This window comes from Gallus gallus, chromosome 4, assembly GCF_016699485.2.
Source record: "Gallus gallus isolate bGalGal1 chromosome 4, bGalGal1.mat.broiler.GRCg7b, whole genome shotgun sequence".
In the NCBI taxonomy this organism is placed as follows: domain Eukaryota; kingdom Metazoa; phylum Chordata; class Aves; order Galliformes; family Phasianidae; genus Gallus; species Gallus gallus.
In genome coordinates this window covers 27,307,148-27,322,800 of record NC_052535.1, presented here as the reverse complement: position 1 = coordinate 27,322,800, position 15,653 = coordinate 27,307,148, and the positions used below count along the sequence as shown (strand labels likewise).

The 15,653-nt window shown below is 34.2% G+C and overlaps 1 long non-coding RNA gene across 4 annotated transcripts in view; it reads right to left on the bottom strand.

The window, feature by feature from the left end:
* LOC112532419 overlaps positions 1 to 15,653 on the bottom strand; it is an 87,843-nt gene that overhangs the window by 42,745 nt on the left and 29,445 nt on the right. For all 4 annotated transcript variants that reach the window (XR_006939234.1, XR_005859649.1, XR_005859651.1 and 1 more), the window contains one exon: positions 14,441 to 14,554. This is a non-coding gene — a long non-coding RNA (uncharacterized LOC112532419). The remainder of the gene's footprint in view (positions 1 to 14,440; positions 14,555 to 15,653) is intronic.

Below are 15,653 nucleotides of genomic sequence, written 5' to 3'. Positions count from 1 at the left end.
GATCTTACTGTGTTGTATGTATTATAGCTGTTAACATTTTCCTTGTTGCTTTCTGTTTCACAATCACAATTATAACCTACAGCTGACCTGTGAAGCTGTATTAGCTGAACTTACAAAAGATTCAACATTAACACAAAATAACTCAGCACATGAATCTCACTTTTATGGTTCATGTGACATGTTTCACTGGTCATGGAGATATCTCTAAAAGATTTTGACAGAGTAAATAAGATTAATAGATCACACAAAACCAAAATAATTCTTTCCTTCTTTTAACTACAAGAGAAGTCTATTTCTTAGACTCCCTATTTTACTCCCTATTCCTCAGCTATTCCTTGGGAATCTGGTGAAAGACATGGGAGAAGAAGGAACTAGGGTGCATGTAATTCTGGCTGTTTACAGTGATGCTAACTGAATGTTTTATATAACACCGTTCCCAGGAAGACAATACTATAATCACATAGATATAGGTACATACAAGAGCAAACATCTGGTGTAAACTGACGTTGAAAAATAGTAATAACATTGAAAGAAAAATGACTAATGGGTATTGAAAATATTTCAAGACAATATTAAATAGAAACAACCATGATAACTGTTTATTTGTGCAGCAGATTATCTGCAGCCAGTTTGAAATTACTGGTTACAAAGATTTTACTACAGAAACATTTACATTTTCCCTCATCATTGTTACACCTTTCTATATGAAAATAACAGTAAAAAAGCCATTTATGTACTGACAAACTGATATGAGACATGAAGTCCTATCATCACAATATAAGTATACTGCAGTGTGAATGCTCAGATGGGCTTCTCAAAAACTGTATGACTTGAGTGTGTGAAGTCATATGTATGTGTAAAAAACTGCTTAGAGAAGCATGCCATAACATTCTCAAGCTTTCTTATTACCTCAAACTTGTTTACTGCACAAACTTTTAAGATAAAATTTCAAATCCCACACATTTTTCTAGGCATGTTAAGACTGCACTGCAAATAGCTGACCTGGATTTTAAAAGTATTCTTACACAGCTCACATGGATTCCAACCCAAGCAGTGTCAGTTCATTGTTTGTGAAAATGGGACCAAATGTACTTATCACAATATGTCAAAAATTCAAACTACTTAGAAGCCCTTCTGGAGAGCAAAAGGCCAACAAAATGGGATTAATTTACACAAATGCTGCAAGACAATTGTTCTGCATGTTCCTTGAGAGCAATCCTTTCATCACTGACTCTGGAGATATCCCTCAGAGGGAAAAACTCTAGCTTAATTTTATTATTTTCATTGAGAGTTAGCAAGGACCTCAATATCTAATAGTAAGATGCCAAAAAACCCTTAGATTTAAGGGCAAACTTTATTTATCATTTCATACATACAAAAGAACAACTCCTGACCAGAAAAAGAAAACTATGGTTTTAGGTATCTCCATAGAATAATTGCAGATAGGACAAGTGTTACCACCAGCAACCACCGTGGTCCCAAGCCGCACCATCAGGGGCTAGCGATAAGAGCTCGCTAGGACCATAGCAACACAGACACCAATATGGGGATGTAGCAAAATGGCGTTTATTCACTAATACACACAGCTTATATACCTTACTTGAGCTATCGTGCCCTGTCCTGATTCGTCCGTACTGGATCTTAGCCCCTTACCACAATTCCTTATTGGCTCCTATCGTCTCCTCATTCCTTCGTCTTCTTCTTATCTTGTTTACTTTGTTAGCAAGGACAGTCTGTCTGAGCACAACAGCACCCTTTTACTATGCTTAGGGAGAGGCCTATCCCGTACAGCACGTATCCCCGCCAATGCCTACTACAACAGACAAGATTCTTATTGAGACATAATTTCAAGAGGAGATATATTCCAAAAATAGGTTTACTGCACAACTTGAACTTTATGTTAAAAAAACACAGTTCTTACAGATATCCTGGTCTAAATGGGAGGCTTCCCTGACTATAGAAGGGGGGTTGGAACTAGGCAAACTTAAAGGTCCCTTCAAACCCAAACCATTCTATGATTCTATGTCATCTTGTAATCAGTATTGTGAAATTAGAAGACAAGCATTCAAAGCGAGAAAAAAAAAAAATTAATAACCTTCTCCACTCAAAGCTCTTAGTTAAGTGACAAGTATTTTGAAAATTTGAAATACATTTGCCAAAAGTGTCTGTTTATTTAAAGTTATTAAGGAGGGGTATAGCTGCCCATGGATATTAAGATTAATCTCGCCTAGTTTTAGACTATGACACCAGAGACATCGTTGATATAATCACTTTGAGGCCTCTTTAAATTTATTGAGAATGAACAGGCACTTTCTGTCATATATGTTAACTATTTCAGACATCTACCTCAGAATTAGATGAACCTTTTCTTAGAAATGCTTATTTTTCTCTCTTTGCTGTAAAAATGTCAGAGGATGATGAGCTATGAAATCTACAGTTTGGTGAGATACCACCTGTAAAGATAAGACTTAAAGTAAAGACTTAAATTCTGCAAAGTTGCAATAGTCCTAGAGAAGGCCTATTTCATGTGTCTGACTCTGGTGCTGCAGCCTACTGGGCAAAACTAATAGTTCCAACACAGAATTGGACCAGGCATATGAGATTGTATACTTGAGAAACAAATGTCTGCTCCTGCCCTCAGAAAGCTAAATCACTTAAAAACCTTATGCCACATTGCCATTCAGATACTTTGGTAGGGTCCTATGATACCACGATCATCAGTCAGGCAAGTAGATTCAGCATAAGCTATGACAACTTGATGCCAAATGATCAGTTCCGTTTGAAAAGTTTCTGTGAACCCATAAAATGGACCACACTCAATCATTCTGATGGTATGAGTGTTTTTGGTCAAAAATTTAAAAAGGACAAAGTGGATAGCAAAGATTTTCTCAATATTTATCAAATAATTTAGAAATAATGATCAAACACTGTGAAGCATTAATAAATAGTTTAACTGAATGAACACTTAGTGAAGTTCCAAGTATGACTCCTTTTTACTCAACTGCAGAAGATGCAGGAGCTGCAACCCAGGGAGCCGTGTACTTTGAAAGAGATGAACTTTGAACTCATGTCTGAAGAGATTCATTTTGCTAGATTGGCCAGCAGTGACAGTTTTCAGAGCTGCTGAAGCTCTGATATAAGCTGTTATCAACTTGAACAGGTAAAAGCAAGGGCATAAAGCAAATAGACTGACAGCAAACTACAAATGCACACTTAAGCTATTGAACATGTTCAATATTTTTTATATTTTCAAATGCACAAGTAGCAGTAAGTTTTCTGCATTCCATTCTGTTTTAAAAGAAATAAAGCAAGTACTTGCTCTTATTGATCCTGATTCCTTATCCAGGCAACATAAATGCAAAGTTTACAGATTAATTTTCATAAAAAATTTCAAGAATAGAGTCTTGTATCTGTCACCAAATTATGCAACTGAATATTATGGTACAGAATATAGTAATACACAGAATGAAATAGTATGGTAAATTATAAAAAATAAATAGTCCATGTCAAATTGTAATGTTGTGATGATTTGTTTAAAAATGGCAAATAGAAAAACAAACAAATGAACAAACTAACAAAAAAATCCAAGTAATTTTGAGTTAATACCAAAGATTTCATTCTATTTGAAAAAGACAGTGGGTTTATTTGTTTGCGATTTCAATACATCTTCTGGGCTCCAGCAATTTTCAAACAAAACAAATGCTGCTTTAAAATGAGAAGTCAAATGTATTGCTTCTCACACACTGAGATGGTTACCATTTCTAATACAAAACAGTCAATTAAATTTATTAAAAGTGCTTTTCTTTTATGAGATAAATAAGTTGCAATTATTTGAATTTGCAATTATTTCAATCTACCATCCTTTAAAAAAAGAACCCATTTTTCCATTGGGAACAAATACTAAGTTATACTTCATGCACATGGCTTATATAAATTCACAGTACTTGTTCAAAAACCTAGAAATGTTGTCACATTAGCTTTACATTAGCTATAGAAAGAAAAAGCACATAGACAGTTCAAAGTGTATTCTTCCTTGATACCTAAAGTAAAAACAATATTCTTCCTAACACTGACCCAGAAATACAGCGTATATTGTTTAGAAATAATCTAGGCTATAAAGAAAAAAAAATTACATTTAAATATAGTTAATCAATGAAATGTGACGTAATGAGAGTTCAGTAATATACAGAATGAAATATTCTGGCTCGACCGTTTAATTAAAGTCACACTTACATTGGCTACTCTTTAATTTTTGTTCTTTAACATTTACTGAAATGTCAGAAAAAGAATGATGGAATACTCACAAAAATTAGGAATACAATAGAACAGAATGAAACAATAAGTGGACATACTAAGCCAAAATGAATATTTGTTCAAAGATTCTATTTGTCTTCATGAAATGCGAAGGCTGATAGACTTCCACTCTTCCACTTTTCCACAGTCTCAAGTAGACTTTGATATGGAGAATTATGGTACAGTGACCACTAAGTGAACCACAACATACACTTTAAAGCCATAATGTTATTTCAACTTTCTAATATGGCTAGGGAAGGAGAAAAGGATGTTTATCTGCAAAAATGATCTCCATTATCTGTAGAAGTTCACTCTAGAAGTAATGCTTCCTATTTATTTCCATGGAAAATACAACACATAGAAAGAGAAAAATAACATTATTTGATAGAGAAAATTCTCAGAACACTATTTTTCAACATAGTCACCACCATTAGCTGTGCATTTTCACTAGCAATAAACAGGAGCCTCCAAGTCACACTTGGAAAAATCTGCATGGCTGTCAGGAACATAATTTTTTTTTTTCACATGGCTCATCTTTCACATTGCTGTAACCTTTCACATCGCTGTAACCTGCTGAAACTTACCACCCAATGCCTCACTGTGCTCATATCCACTGTTTAGTCTCCAGAAATATTAAGCAAGCATCAGTGAATGTCAGTGGATGCCATTTTTTCCATATGGGGAAATTCGGTGACACACCTGTGCTTCATCTGCACTTCCACATCAGATTCCTCTTTGTCATACCACTCCTGTGCTGCCATCTGTTGCACAGCAACAAAATGTAATGGAACATTGAAAGAAAAGTTCACCCTCTTCTGCCATACCACCAACATCCTCCTCTGATGTCATGAGTCAACACAACAAAAGAGGAGATATTCCTTTCAGAGCAGCCCTCGTAATTTTTTTGACAACTCCAATCAGATAAATTTAAGTCTTTTTCCCCACTTCTCACTTAATAGAGCCATAACTCTTTTGTAGACTCTTCAATGGCTTTTGTTGCTGTAAAAATGGAGCTGGCTTTCTATTGAGCAAAATGCATATCATGGTATTCAGCTATAAGACCATCAGCAATGAAAAAACTATTACTAACCTGGAAAAACAAAACCAAAAGTTATCAAGAGATTATAAAGATAAAAATTATAGAAATGGATTCAGACTTCAAGCAGAAAGCTTCATGCTGAACTAAAGAGGGAGGCTCGTAATACATGGGAAAGAAGAAAGCCCAATTAACCTCCACATGCTACACAATAGTTGTGTGACAGAAAGATTAGTAGAGTGCATTATATTAACTTTTATATCTTTTTCATTACTGTTGTTCAACTATATCTGTGTTTTTACAATCATAGAAACCAATGTAGCTTCAAGGTAATCCTAACAACACAATTTTATATATACATATATATATATATAAACATACAAAATTCAGTAAACTCAACAGCAACAAAAAAAAAGAAAATCAAAGTAAAGCTGTGTTGTTGTTGTTGTTTTTTTCTGAGACATAATTATAGCTCTCAACTATCAGACATTAAATCTAAAAAACATAAGCCTTGAAAAAAGAAAAAAAATGCATGCATTGAAGAGAAGCAGCTGAAAAGCTATCAAACAAAAGCTCTTTTCAACCAGCAACAAAGAGAAGTGTTGGGTATAGATGAAAGTCTTTTTCAAATATCTAAGACAACGACATAAAACTTACAGGTCAAAACCAATGCCATGAAGAAATGAAGGTGATGAATTAAATACTTAAGACATCAGACAATCCAGACACCACTGGTTAGAGGGAAGGAAATAGGAGCATCTCATACAAACCTGTGGAAACTACGGATTAACTTATGCATTAGGGGTGGATGGATGGATGGATGGATGAGCAATCTCAGAAGAACCCAAAATTGTTATAGTGCACACAATGAATAGGAATCTTTAACAGGAAAAAATAATTTTAAATCTACCATGAACATATAATAACCTCACTACCACTGCTGAAATAGTAATCTTTGTAAAGAATCTCTATCCATGGAAAACATAAGCCATTAATAAATATCTTGAAATTGAGAATAATTGTTTCTTATTTTCAGATTCTTTACATATCTCTGTGTCATCGGGGAAAGAGAAAAATGATTTAGAGATAGATTCTAAGTCTGTTTTTCTTTCATTTTGGCAGATTGAATTTAATAGAAAGATTAAGCAAGTTTCTCTGCCTCTTCCTTCCATCTCATGCCAGTTGGAGTGGAAAAGTTTTTATTATTCAAGGTCAATTAAGCCATGCAAATGCATTCTAAATGATTTTACAGTAGCAATAACAACTCTCTCGTCAGCAGGATGTGCTGAATTTGTAAAATAATAATAATATTAATAATGATAACTTTAATAAAAATGCCGTAGGTGTTTTCAAATTTTATTATCTACTCAAAATAACTAAATAGTTCTATGAATATAACCATCTTGACCTAGTAGCAGCATAGGTTTTAGGTACGGATTTAGCAGAAATTTGATCCATAGCTCTAACCTTGTAGCTAAAGCAATGTATGTAAAAAAGAAAAATAAAAAAAAATTATCATACTTTTAGTTATTAATGAAATCATAGCATTTTTTTATCTTTTATATCCAGATTTTCATAAATAAATAAGTAATGAACTGACTACATTCAGCCCTGGATGAAAACTACAAAAAAAAAAAAAAAAAAAAAAAAAAAAACAAAAAAAAAACCTGAAATGAACTGAAAAGTAATGAACATTTCTTATTTTTAACCTCTTAAAACTATGTATTTTGATAAACTTTGTTTATTATATAAACAGCACTTTCACAACCCGACCTTAATGAAGATGGATTTGCCAGTGGAATTTTGTCATAATGTATCATTACATCATGGTAAATTATTCCTAGTCAAGAGGATTTTTTAAAATCCAAATGAACTGCACTTCTCATACAGCTTCGATGCTCTCTTGCCAGAACAACAAAAAAAGCATGTTGACCAAAGATCAGCTTTACAGCAAATATCTGCTGTTTGAACAGTGTGCCTCAGCATCAGGGGTCTAACTGTGGCACCATGAAGTCAAGCACCGGAGTATTAGCTCAGTCATGTTGCCTTCATATTTAACAAATACAGCAATCACAAAGTAATTACACTTCCACTGTTACATTCACAGAGTTTCACCCAGAGAGTCACAACTAACTGCTGAAAAGACAAGGAAGCCACATCAACCTCCTACTTTGCTGTAACACGATCTGATAACATGATCATATCCAGTCCCTTTCAGAACAAAAGCTTTGTAGGTTAGCCTTGAAACAACTGAAGATTATTTCAGTGAACTTGAAACTGTCAAGTTACAGCACAGAAAAATTTCCCATATGACACCTATTAACCAGATCTTTCTATCTATTCAATTCTGATGTAAAGTATGAGTAAGGGATATCACAACAAAACAAAGAGAAAGGATCACACAAAAATACACTTATCAAGTGAAACAACAGCCCAACATCATGATTAACTGCGCATACTCATGCAGTAAAAAACAGTTTGAAAATGAGCTGTGTTTGCAATCAGGTTCTTGTTTCAGGTAGGAAGAAAGCAAGTATCTGTTTCATCCTACTTGCAAATACCAGAGGCTGGCAAATGACAGCAATGCATTATAAATCACTCCTGAAAGATACAAGTATCTACAATTTAATTATTTGCCCTAGTTTATACAGGTGTCCATTTTGCTTCACCAAACAATGAATTAAATTGTAGAACTGTATCCTTCAGAGCTATTTAAGCTAGAATTGTATTCAATTCATTCTTAGTAAAAATATGACACTGAAAGCCGTTTCTTAGGAATCAGGGTTAGGATTAAGGTGTTTTTGGTCTCTTATTTTCTCTTTCTTTCTTTCTTTCTTTCTTTCTTTCTTTCTTTCTTTCTTTCTTTCTTTCTTTCTTTCTTTCTTTCTTTCTTTCTTTCTTTCTTTCTTTCTCTTTAATAGGATGAAATGTGCTCTTTTATGGAAAAAAAAAATCTATTCATTTTGTTCTATTGAGATTTTGATGGAATCTTCCACGTTGATCAAATATTTAACACAAAACACATGGAAATTACAGCTCTTCTCAGTACTCATTGTATTTAGTTCATGTCCTCTTTAATAGAAAGCAACAATATTTATGACATATTTATGTTAAAATCATAGACCCAAGAATTCATTCACATCTTTTATATAATTATGATGTTTGTGAATAATGCAGATGCCTCACTGAATGTGCACATTTAAAAAGATGTGATTGTATTCACATCTGTACAATATTTAAAGCCATATAATACATACAAATAGGGTCCTCAAGCTACCATGAAATGCCTAACACCTGGCAAATGAGATAGCAGCTTAACATAGTTTAAATACTGTATATTAATTCACTTTTCTGAATCAGTCAGGCTATGTAATTGCTAAGTCATAAACTTAAAATTATGACTGCATAAAACATTCCCCCTTAGATATATCTGACAGAACACACAGGTAATGCTTGAACATTTGTACTTGATGTCTTACATCTTAACATATGCTTCCTTCATCATCTTGATTACTCTTTTCTGTTTCTTTTTCATACCCTTTTGCTTTCTGATGCTATTTACCTGGCCAATTACCTGGCATCCCTTTGTTTGTTTGTTTGTTTTTTCTTTTTTTTTGGTTTTATTATTATTATTATTTTTTATTACTTTTCCATTCTCCATTATGTTTTCTCTCACTTTTCTTCATTTTGTTCTGACAATTTCATCTTGTACTTTCCACATTCCTTTGAGTATATCTGACAGAGAATGAGTGCTATTAGACTGTAATATCACCTGAATCTAAATTGCAGTTGCATTTAATGAATGAAGTCAAGCCTCTATGTCATTTGAGTGGCCATGTCAGATGATCTCACACTGACATAGCAAGTTTTGTGCATCTGCTCCAGACTGAATCAGGATGAATAAGAAATGCAACTTGCTCTTGGGCATATTCCACAGTTTCATCTGCACTTCTATTAAGCTCTTTCCTATACTTATGACTTTCCATATAAATATGCAAAAGAGCATTGCACAAAGATGAATAACTTGGCAGACCAGTTGAGAGGGAAGAGTGAGATCTGAAGAAAAAATATGGTCTACATGTTGATATGTGAAATCTTTATCAGGGGCTTTTGCTATCAGGCACATAAACATGGATGTTTTAAACAGTGTTTCAACACTGATTCTAATTTAGCTCTTTAAAAGTGAATGACTAAATTAATTTTACATATCAGGAGAGATATAAAATATTAATTGTGTTTTTGTATTTTTACATCATTTTATATCACACACAATACATGCAGAGTGGTGGTAATTATGCTAGATTCCAGGAAACTTACACGTAGTTTTTATGCCTTCCTTGTGAGTGCTGCAGGACAGGTACCATGGTGCTCACGCTTAAACTATTCAGTGAATCATTTTTTCTAATGGAAAAGTGTTAATGAAACCATGGCTGTTGGAAAAAAATGTCAAGTTTCCAAAAAATGAAACATTTCAGTCAAACTAAGTCAGCTTTGACATAACATCCACTGGGGAAGAAGGGAAACCATGTTAATCATTTAAGAGCTTCACTTGGGATGTCAGAACAGGTACTTGACTATCAGACATCTGATATGCCTGAAGATTTATTAATGCTTCATCTTTTTTTTTTCATCTTCATTCCTCTTCCCTGCTTATGAAATTCAACTCCTAGGTAAGCTCCCACACTCTCCTTAGGAAAAAAAAAAAAAAAAAAAAAAAAAAAAAGTGGGAAGGTACTTAGAAAGATAAAAAGTTTCACAATATATAAACTGTTTCACATATAGCCTCAAAAAAGGCAGTCAAGTGAACCTCTTAGCTACAACAGGGAGAGAGGCTATGTTGTCAATAGGAGAATTATGATATACTCATTTTTTAAATACTATCCTAAAGTATGAACACTACACTGTATAGGAATGCTTGTCTGATATATGGAAAATCTTCCAGAATTCTTTCAGAGATACATACTGATACTTTTTGGTAAGTTTTCCCAATATCTGCTCGCTGGGAAAAAATCTTTACTGGCTGCTGAAAAACTGCATAGCTTAATTAAGTATGCATAAAATTATTCTACTGTTACTTCCCGAAAAAAAAAAGAAAAAGGAAAAAAGAAACAGAAAAAAAAAGTTTCTTTTGAGCACTGAAGTACTGGGAGTATGTAGGGTACTGGACTTCTGGCAGCAATCTTTCAAAGAATTCCACCTATACTTTTCTCTTGTTTGAGCCAGACAGAACGCATATGGTATACAATTCTTCCTTTCAATATGTTTTACAATCAACCGTTGCTAGATGTGTGCCAGTTCAGGTTTTTTAGTATGTATACACACACACTAGGTAACAACTATTCTGTTGTTCTCTCTTACCATTGTTAGTAGTATATTCTAATAAAGTTGTTTTTAATAGCTTTATCCTAAAAATTCCATGTTATTCCATAATGTGGATTATCACCCATTAAAATAATGAAATCAATCACTGAAACTACAGTGGAGTTTGTGGCTGTATTTGTATATGTACATGATAGTTATAAAAGAAAGCATGCATTTATAAAAATGGGCCATTTGGGTGATTAAACAGATGTGCTCTCTGCCCTGTATCAGGACAAATTTCTGAAATGAACAGTCATCTGCTTCTGCAGATGGAGAGTGCTAAGGGAGGATTAGAGCTTTCCCTCTGCTCTTTGTAAACAACCTCAGCCACAGAGAAGCACAGAACAATCTCCAGTGATTAACTGTCATCATAGGAGCAACATACTATAAAATGAATGTAATATCTCTGAGCATATAGTAACTGGCCTGTATGATATGTGCATGTGCAGAGTATTAATCTGAATGAATTTCACACATACTAATAATGTAAAAGAAACTTTCCATTTTTGTATTTAGTAAGAAACAACAGCAGAGTTTATGGTCTTGAAGAAAATTGTTTAACTATCATTTATTTTCCCATATGTAAAAAGAGGAAAAAAACATCATACAGTTAGTCAAAAGAACACTAATACTGAGAAATAATTTAGTGCTTTAAATGATCGTTATTGAGCTAGGGAAATAAACTTTATAATCATCATATAGGAAGAAAAGTGGTACAAATAAGAAAGGATCAGCAATCCACTGTTTTACTGCCTGATCACTAGAGTACAGTGGATACCAGTCTGTATTACAGATAATAGTAAGTTTGTCGAAAACCAGAATGTAACTTTCCAAAAGTAAAAAAAAAAATCCTCTGCTTTGAAGAATGAAGACAGCACTTAAAGACCGAGAAGCCAAAATAAACAAATAAAACCAATGCTCATCACACTGCTTTTTGGGATGAATTTACAGTGCATTTTTATAATAAAAAAAGTACTGTATAACTCAGAGTAAAAGCCAGGAATTAAGGGAGACCGCATTTAATCCACAAGGAGTTTGAAATGTTCTCACTGTAGTGCTGGCTTCATTCTGCTCCCTGTGGATGCTCCACAGCCAGCTGGGTTGAAAATTGCAGTCAAAATTACAGTTGGAGACCCCTTGTTAGGGTACAGACAAATTAGTACGGACCAAACAGTTTTATGGAAGTCCTGGGGAATTTATAAACATTAGTGTATCTGAGGAAAAAATGTAGAGCAGCAACAGTAAAAAATCAAAATAATTGCTGAAGATTTTATTAACCTAACTTAACAAATTTATTGCAAGTTGATAAATTAGTAAACAATGAGGGGAGGGCACAATATGCATTTATGTCTTTACATTTAGAAATTGAGTAAGCCAGCAGACAGAATATTACAACAGAACATGTAAAAAGACACAATACTTCTTCTTGAGAAGACTTTCCTTGTTCAACATTTTTTCCCTGGACATATTCATTTCTTCAAAGGATAAAATTAACAAATAAATGGCAACTAGTGTAAATATTATTTAAATAGTCAAGCATAAATGAGGATAGCCTTGTCAAAATTCTAATAGGAAAGAATTTGATTCACTACAATAAATGCCTTTCTAGCAGTTTCAGATTTATAGCTACTAATCTTGTGTATTAAAGCAAATGTGACAGGTAGACATAATAAGCAAGACATTTAAAGTGTTGCAGTAACTTAAAATTAATTACCTGATAAAAGATTCAGAACTACATGTATGAATACACGTAACATTCTTCGTAAGTTTTAATGGTGCAGCTGCAGACTGCAAAACCATCTTCTAGGAATATACTCTTAACAAGAATTTCCATCTTATTGAATATTCTTGTTTCATAAAAAAAAAAAAAAAAAGTTATTCTATTTATGGAAGGCATTCTGGATCAAGTTCTCTCTATTTGTAGGAAAAAACAAAAGTTCCTAGAAGACTAATTAAAACAACTAGAAAAAAGTACATTTCCTCTCAAAAGAGAAGAAGAAAAACGTAACACAAATAATCCTTCACTAGAATTCTTTGACCAGTGTGAGGCTGGTAGCACTTATGAGTCCATTATGTTGCCAAAGTGGAAAGGTGCTATCTGAAACTCCAGTAATACAACAACATGCATATATGACAGATCTGAAGGCAGATGCTCGAGCCTTGCTGCTAAATACATTCTCATTGCTTCTCTACCAGCAAAAAGAGAGGTTGTAGGGGATCTCCTGGAGAAAGACTGTTATCTCATATAATCTTCACACTCCTCATATAAGACTTCATTTAGAAGACTAGTGAGAAAATACAGAAAGTAATTACTGAATTTTACTTGTGGTTTGAATCATTTTTTTAAAGACTTGTTAAGAGAAGAATTATTTAAACAGAAATGGAAATATAAAGGGATTTGTTTTGTTTTAAATGCATCATGTTTAAAAGCATCCTTTCTTCAGTAGTGTATTGGTATGCCACCTTGTTACACTGCTGAATTCCACCATAAGGTCAGATTCTAAAGTTCATACAAGAATGATTAAGTTTTCAAAAGCACTTTGTGTTATGCAACCTCTGTTTACTTTGGAATCAGTGATTAAACCAGAGTGCTTCCAACTGAAATACGAATTATGCAACTACTACATTTTCTAAAAATCCTATCGTAAGTACAAGAGCTGTAACATAATCTACAAGACCTCACTCATGCCTTTACAGAAGACTTGGGACATAGTATCTCCATGAGTATGTAGCAGTACTCTCCTCTGCTAACTGCCTCTCAGTTTCCATTCTGATCTACGCATACTGATCATTTACTTGTTTAATTCTTTCAATTTCAGGTCAACCTTGATGTAGGTCTTAGAAGCTAGCAAACAGTAAAATCAGATTTGTAAGAATATCTATTCTTCTCAGAAAAGTAAGGTCCAAGACACCTTATGTATGATCTGTCATTCACACTGCACTAAGCCTTTCCACAAATAGGTTGGATTCCCTAAGTTAGGACTAGTAATACTCTCCAGCCTATAAGAAACCAATTACTTTTACGAAGCAGAAAGAAAATAGACCTGATCATCTAATTAGCACGCAGTCGAGGACAAAGGTTAGTAAGCAATGCTTGGCTAGTCAACAGCCTTTTGATAGCCTTTGTGAATACTGACATGAAATTGCACCTATTTAAAGAGCTGTCTTGATGTTTTATTTATTGTTCACTGATGATAGTCTAGTTTCCTCTGGTAACTCCAGTCTCCACAGTGGATTTAATCAAGGGTTAAATTTGGCCTTATGTGTCCTGTGGCTCACAGTGAGAATGACCCACCTTTTCTGGCATTTGTTGTATTATACAGAGAAGTGTGACTTTCTTCTCTTTTGGGAGTCTTTTGAACTTGAATAAAGCAGCTATTCCCAAGTGATTACTTCCTTTTTCAATCGATGCAACAAAAGATTATCACATAAAAAAGAATCCCACCGTGATTTTTCTTTTGAACACAGGCAATGCTGAAAACATGCGTGCAAAAGCTGTCATCTCTTGCCCCTCTCTGATATCTGTTAGCTCCATGGGATAGTAAAAGCAAAGAAGCACATTAAAGCTTTCTACATCACTGGGGTGAAACACTTTTTTATTATTGCAAGGATAGCATTGATAACTGGAGAAAAGGAAGAACATACCCGCAGTTCACCAAATCACTGCAATAATGCAAAGTCTAGAAGGAAGTTTAGAGGAAAAAATAAAATAAAATTCCATTTATCAGTAAGTGATGGTCAGTACTTTACCTCTCATTTCTTTGCCACTCCAGATAGTAAAGCAAATGTCTTTTAGGCTTTTTCTTCTTCCTTTTCCTGCCTGAGAATCGTTGATTTTTGATTGTGATTTCTGCACATCTACACCTAGAAACAAATAGAATACCTATCAAAAATGTCATTTACTGAGTAGAGTTTTCATAACTTAAAACTGTACCTATATATCACCTATGTCTAACATGACTAGGGGAATGTACACCATCTGATAGTGTCTCCATTTCTGTGCTGGCTGTTTGTTGGAAAATTTGAGAGTACAAGTAACATTCTCCAAAAGAGATCCTCTAACTATGGTAAAGTAACTGTAAGGGAACAGAACTTACTCTGAAATTCAAAGAACTTCAGGGGCCTTTGTAAGAAAATACCTTTATGTAAGTTTAACACCTTAGTAGGCCATCAGTCTGATACCAAGATTGAATGTAGCCACCTCCTGGCTTCAGGGCCACACCATAAATGCTGCTTGTGTGTTTTAACTGTTTAACTGTAAAACTCACAATAATCCCCAAATCTATGATGGGACCACCAGGATGACTGTCTTCCATGGGATGACACTGCAGCACCAAATTTTCTCTAGCTCACTCCTACTGCTCAAACCACAGCCTGTACTTCTTTCTACTCAGTTGTTCATATCAACAGAAAACAGAGGATGATTCAGTTTGCAGTTTCATAAGCTGTGCAGTTTGGACATCTTCATAAGGAAATAGATAAGGTCAGTACATTCTCCCTCATACTAGGGACATTCTGGAGCCCAGACTTCTTGTTCTTCAGCAGGTTTTCTATTAAATATGTTACATTCCAAGAGCTGTGGAAATCTCTTCCCTTGCTTTGTTTCAGGTTGATGTCAATGCTTCTGGTCAAGATCAGCTTTGACTTGAGGATCTCAAGGCCTAATGGATTAGCTCTCTCAGCAGATTTAAAGAGGTTTAAACTTTAGGAATTACAGCTTAAGTGTCTTACATCCTACATGACCCTAAACATCTATCAGATATAACTGTAAACTTTTGGAGTATGTGCAGCAATCTAGCTTTATTTACCTACAGTACATAGACATTTCCAGACCAGAACTCCTTAAACTGCCGTGGGATGAGACAACCTGGAACACAGCCATTCCAATTTCATCTAATTCTTCACTATTTATCACAGTGGCTGTCAGAAGAAATATACTTTTATCAGAGCCTGTTTTTAAGAA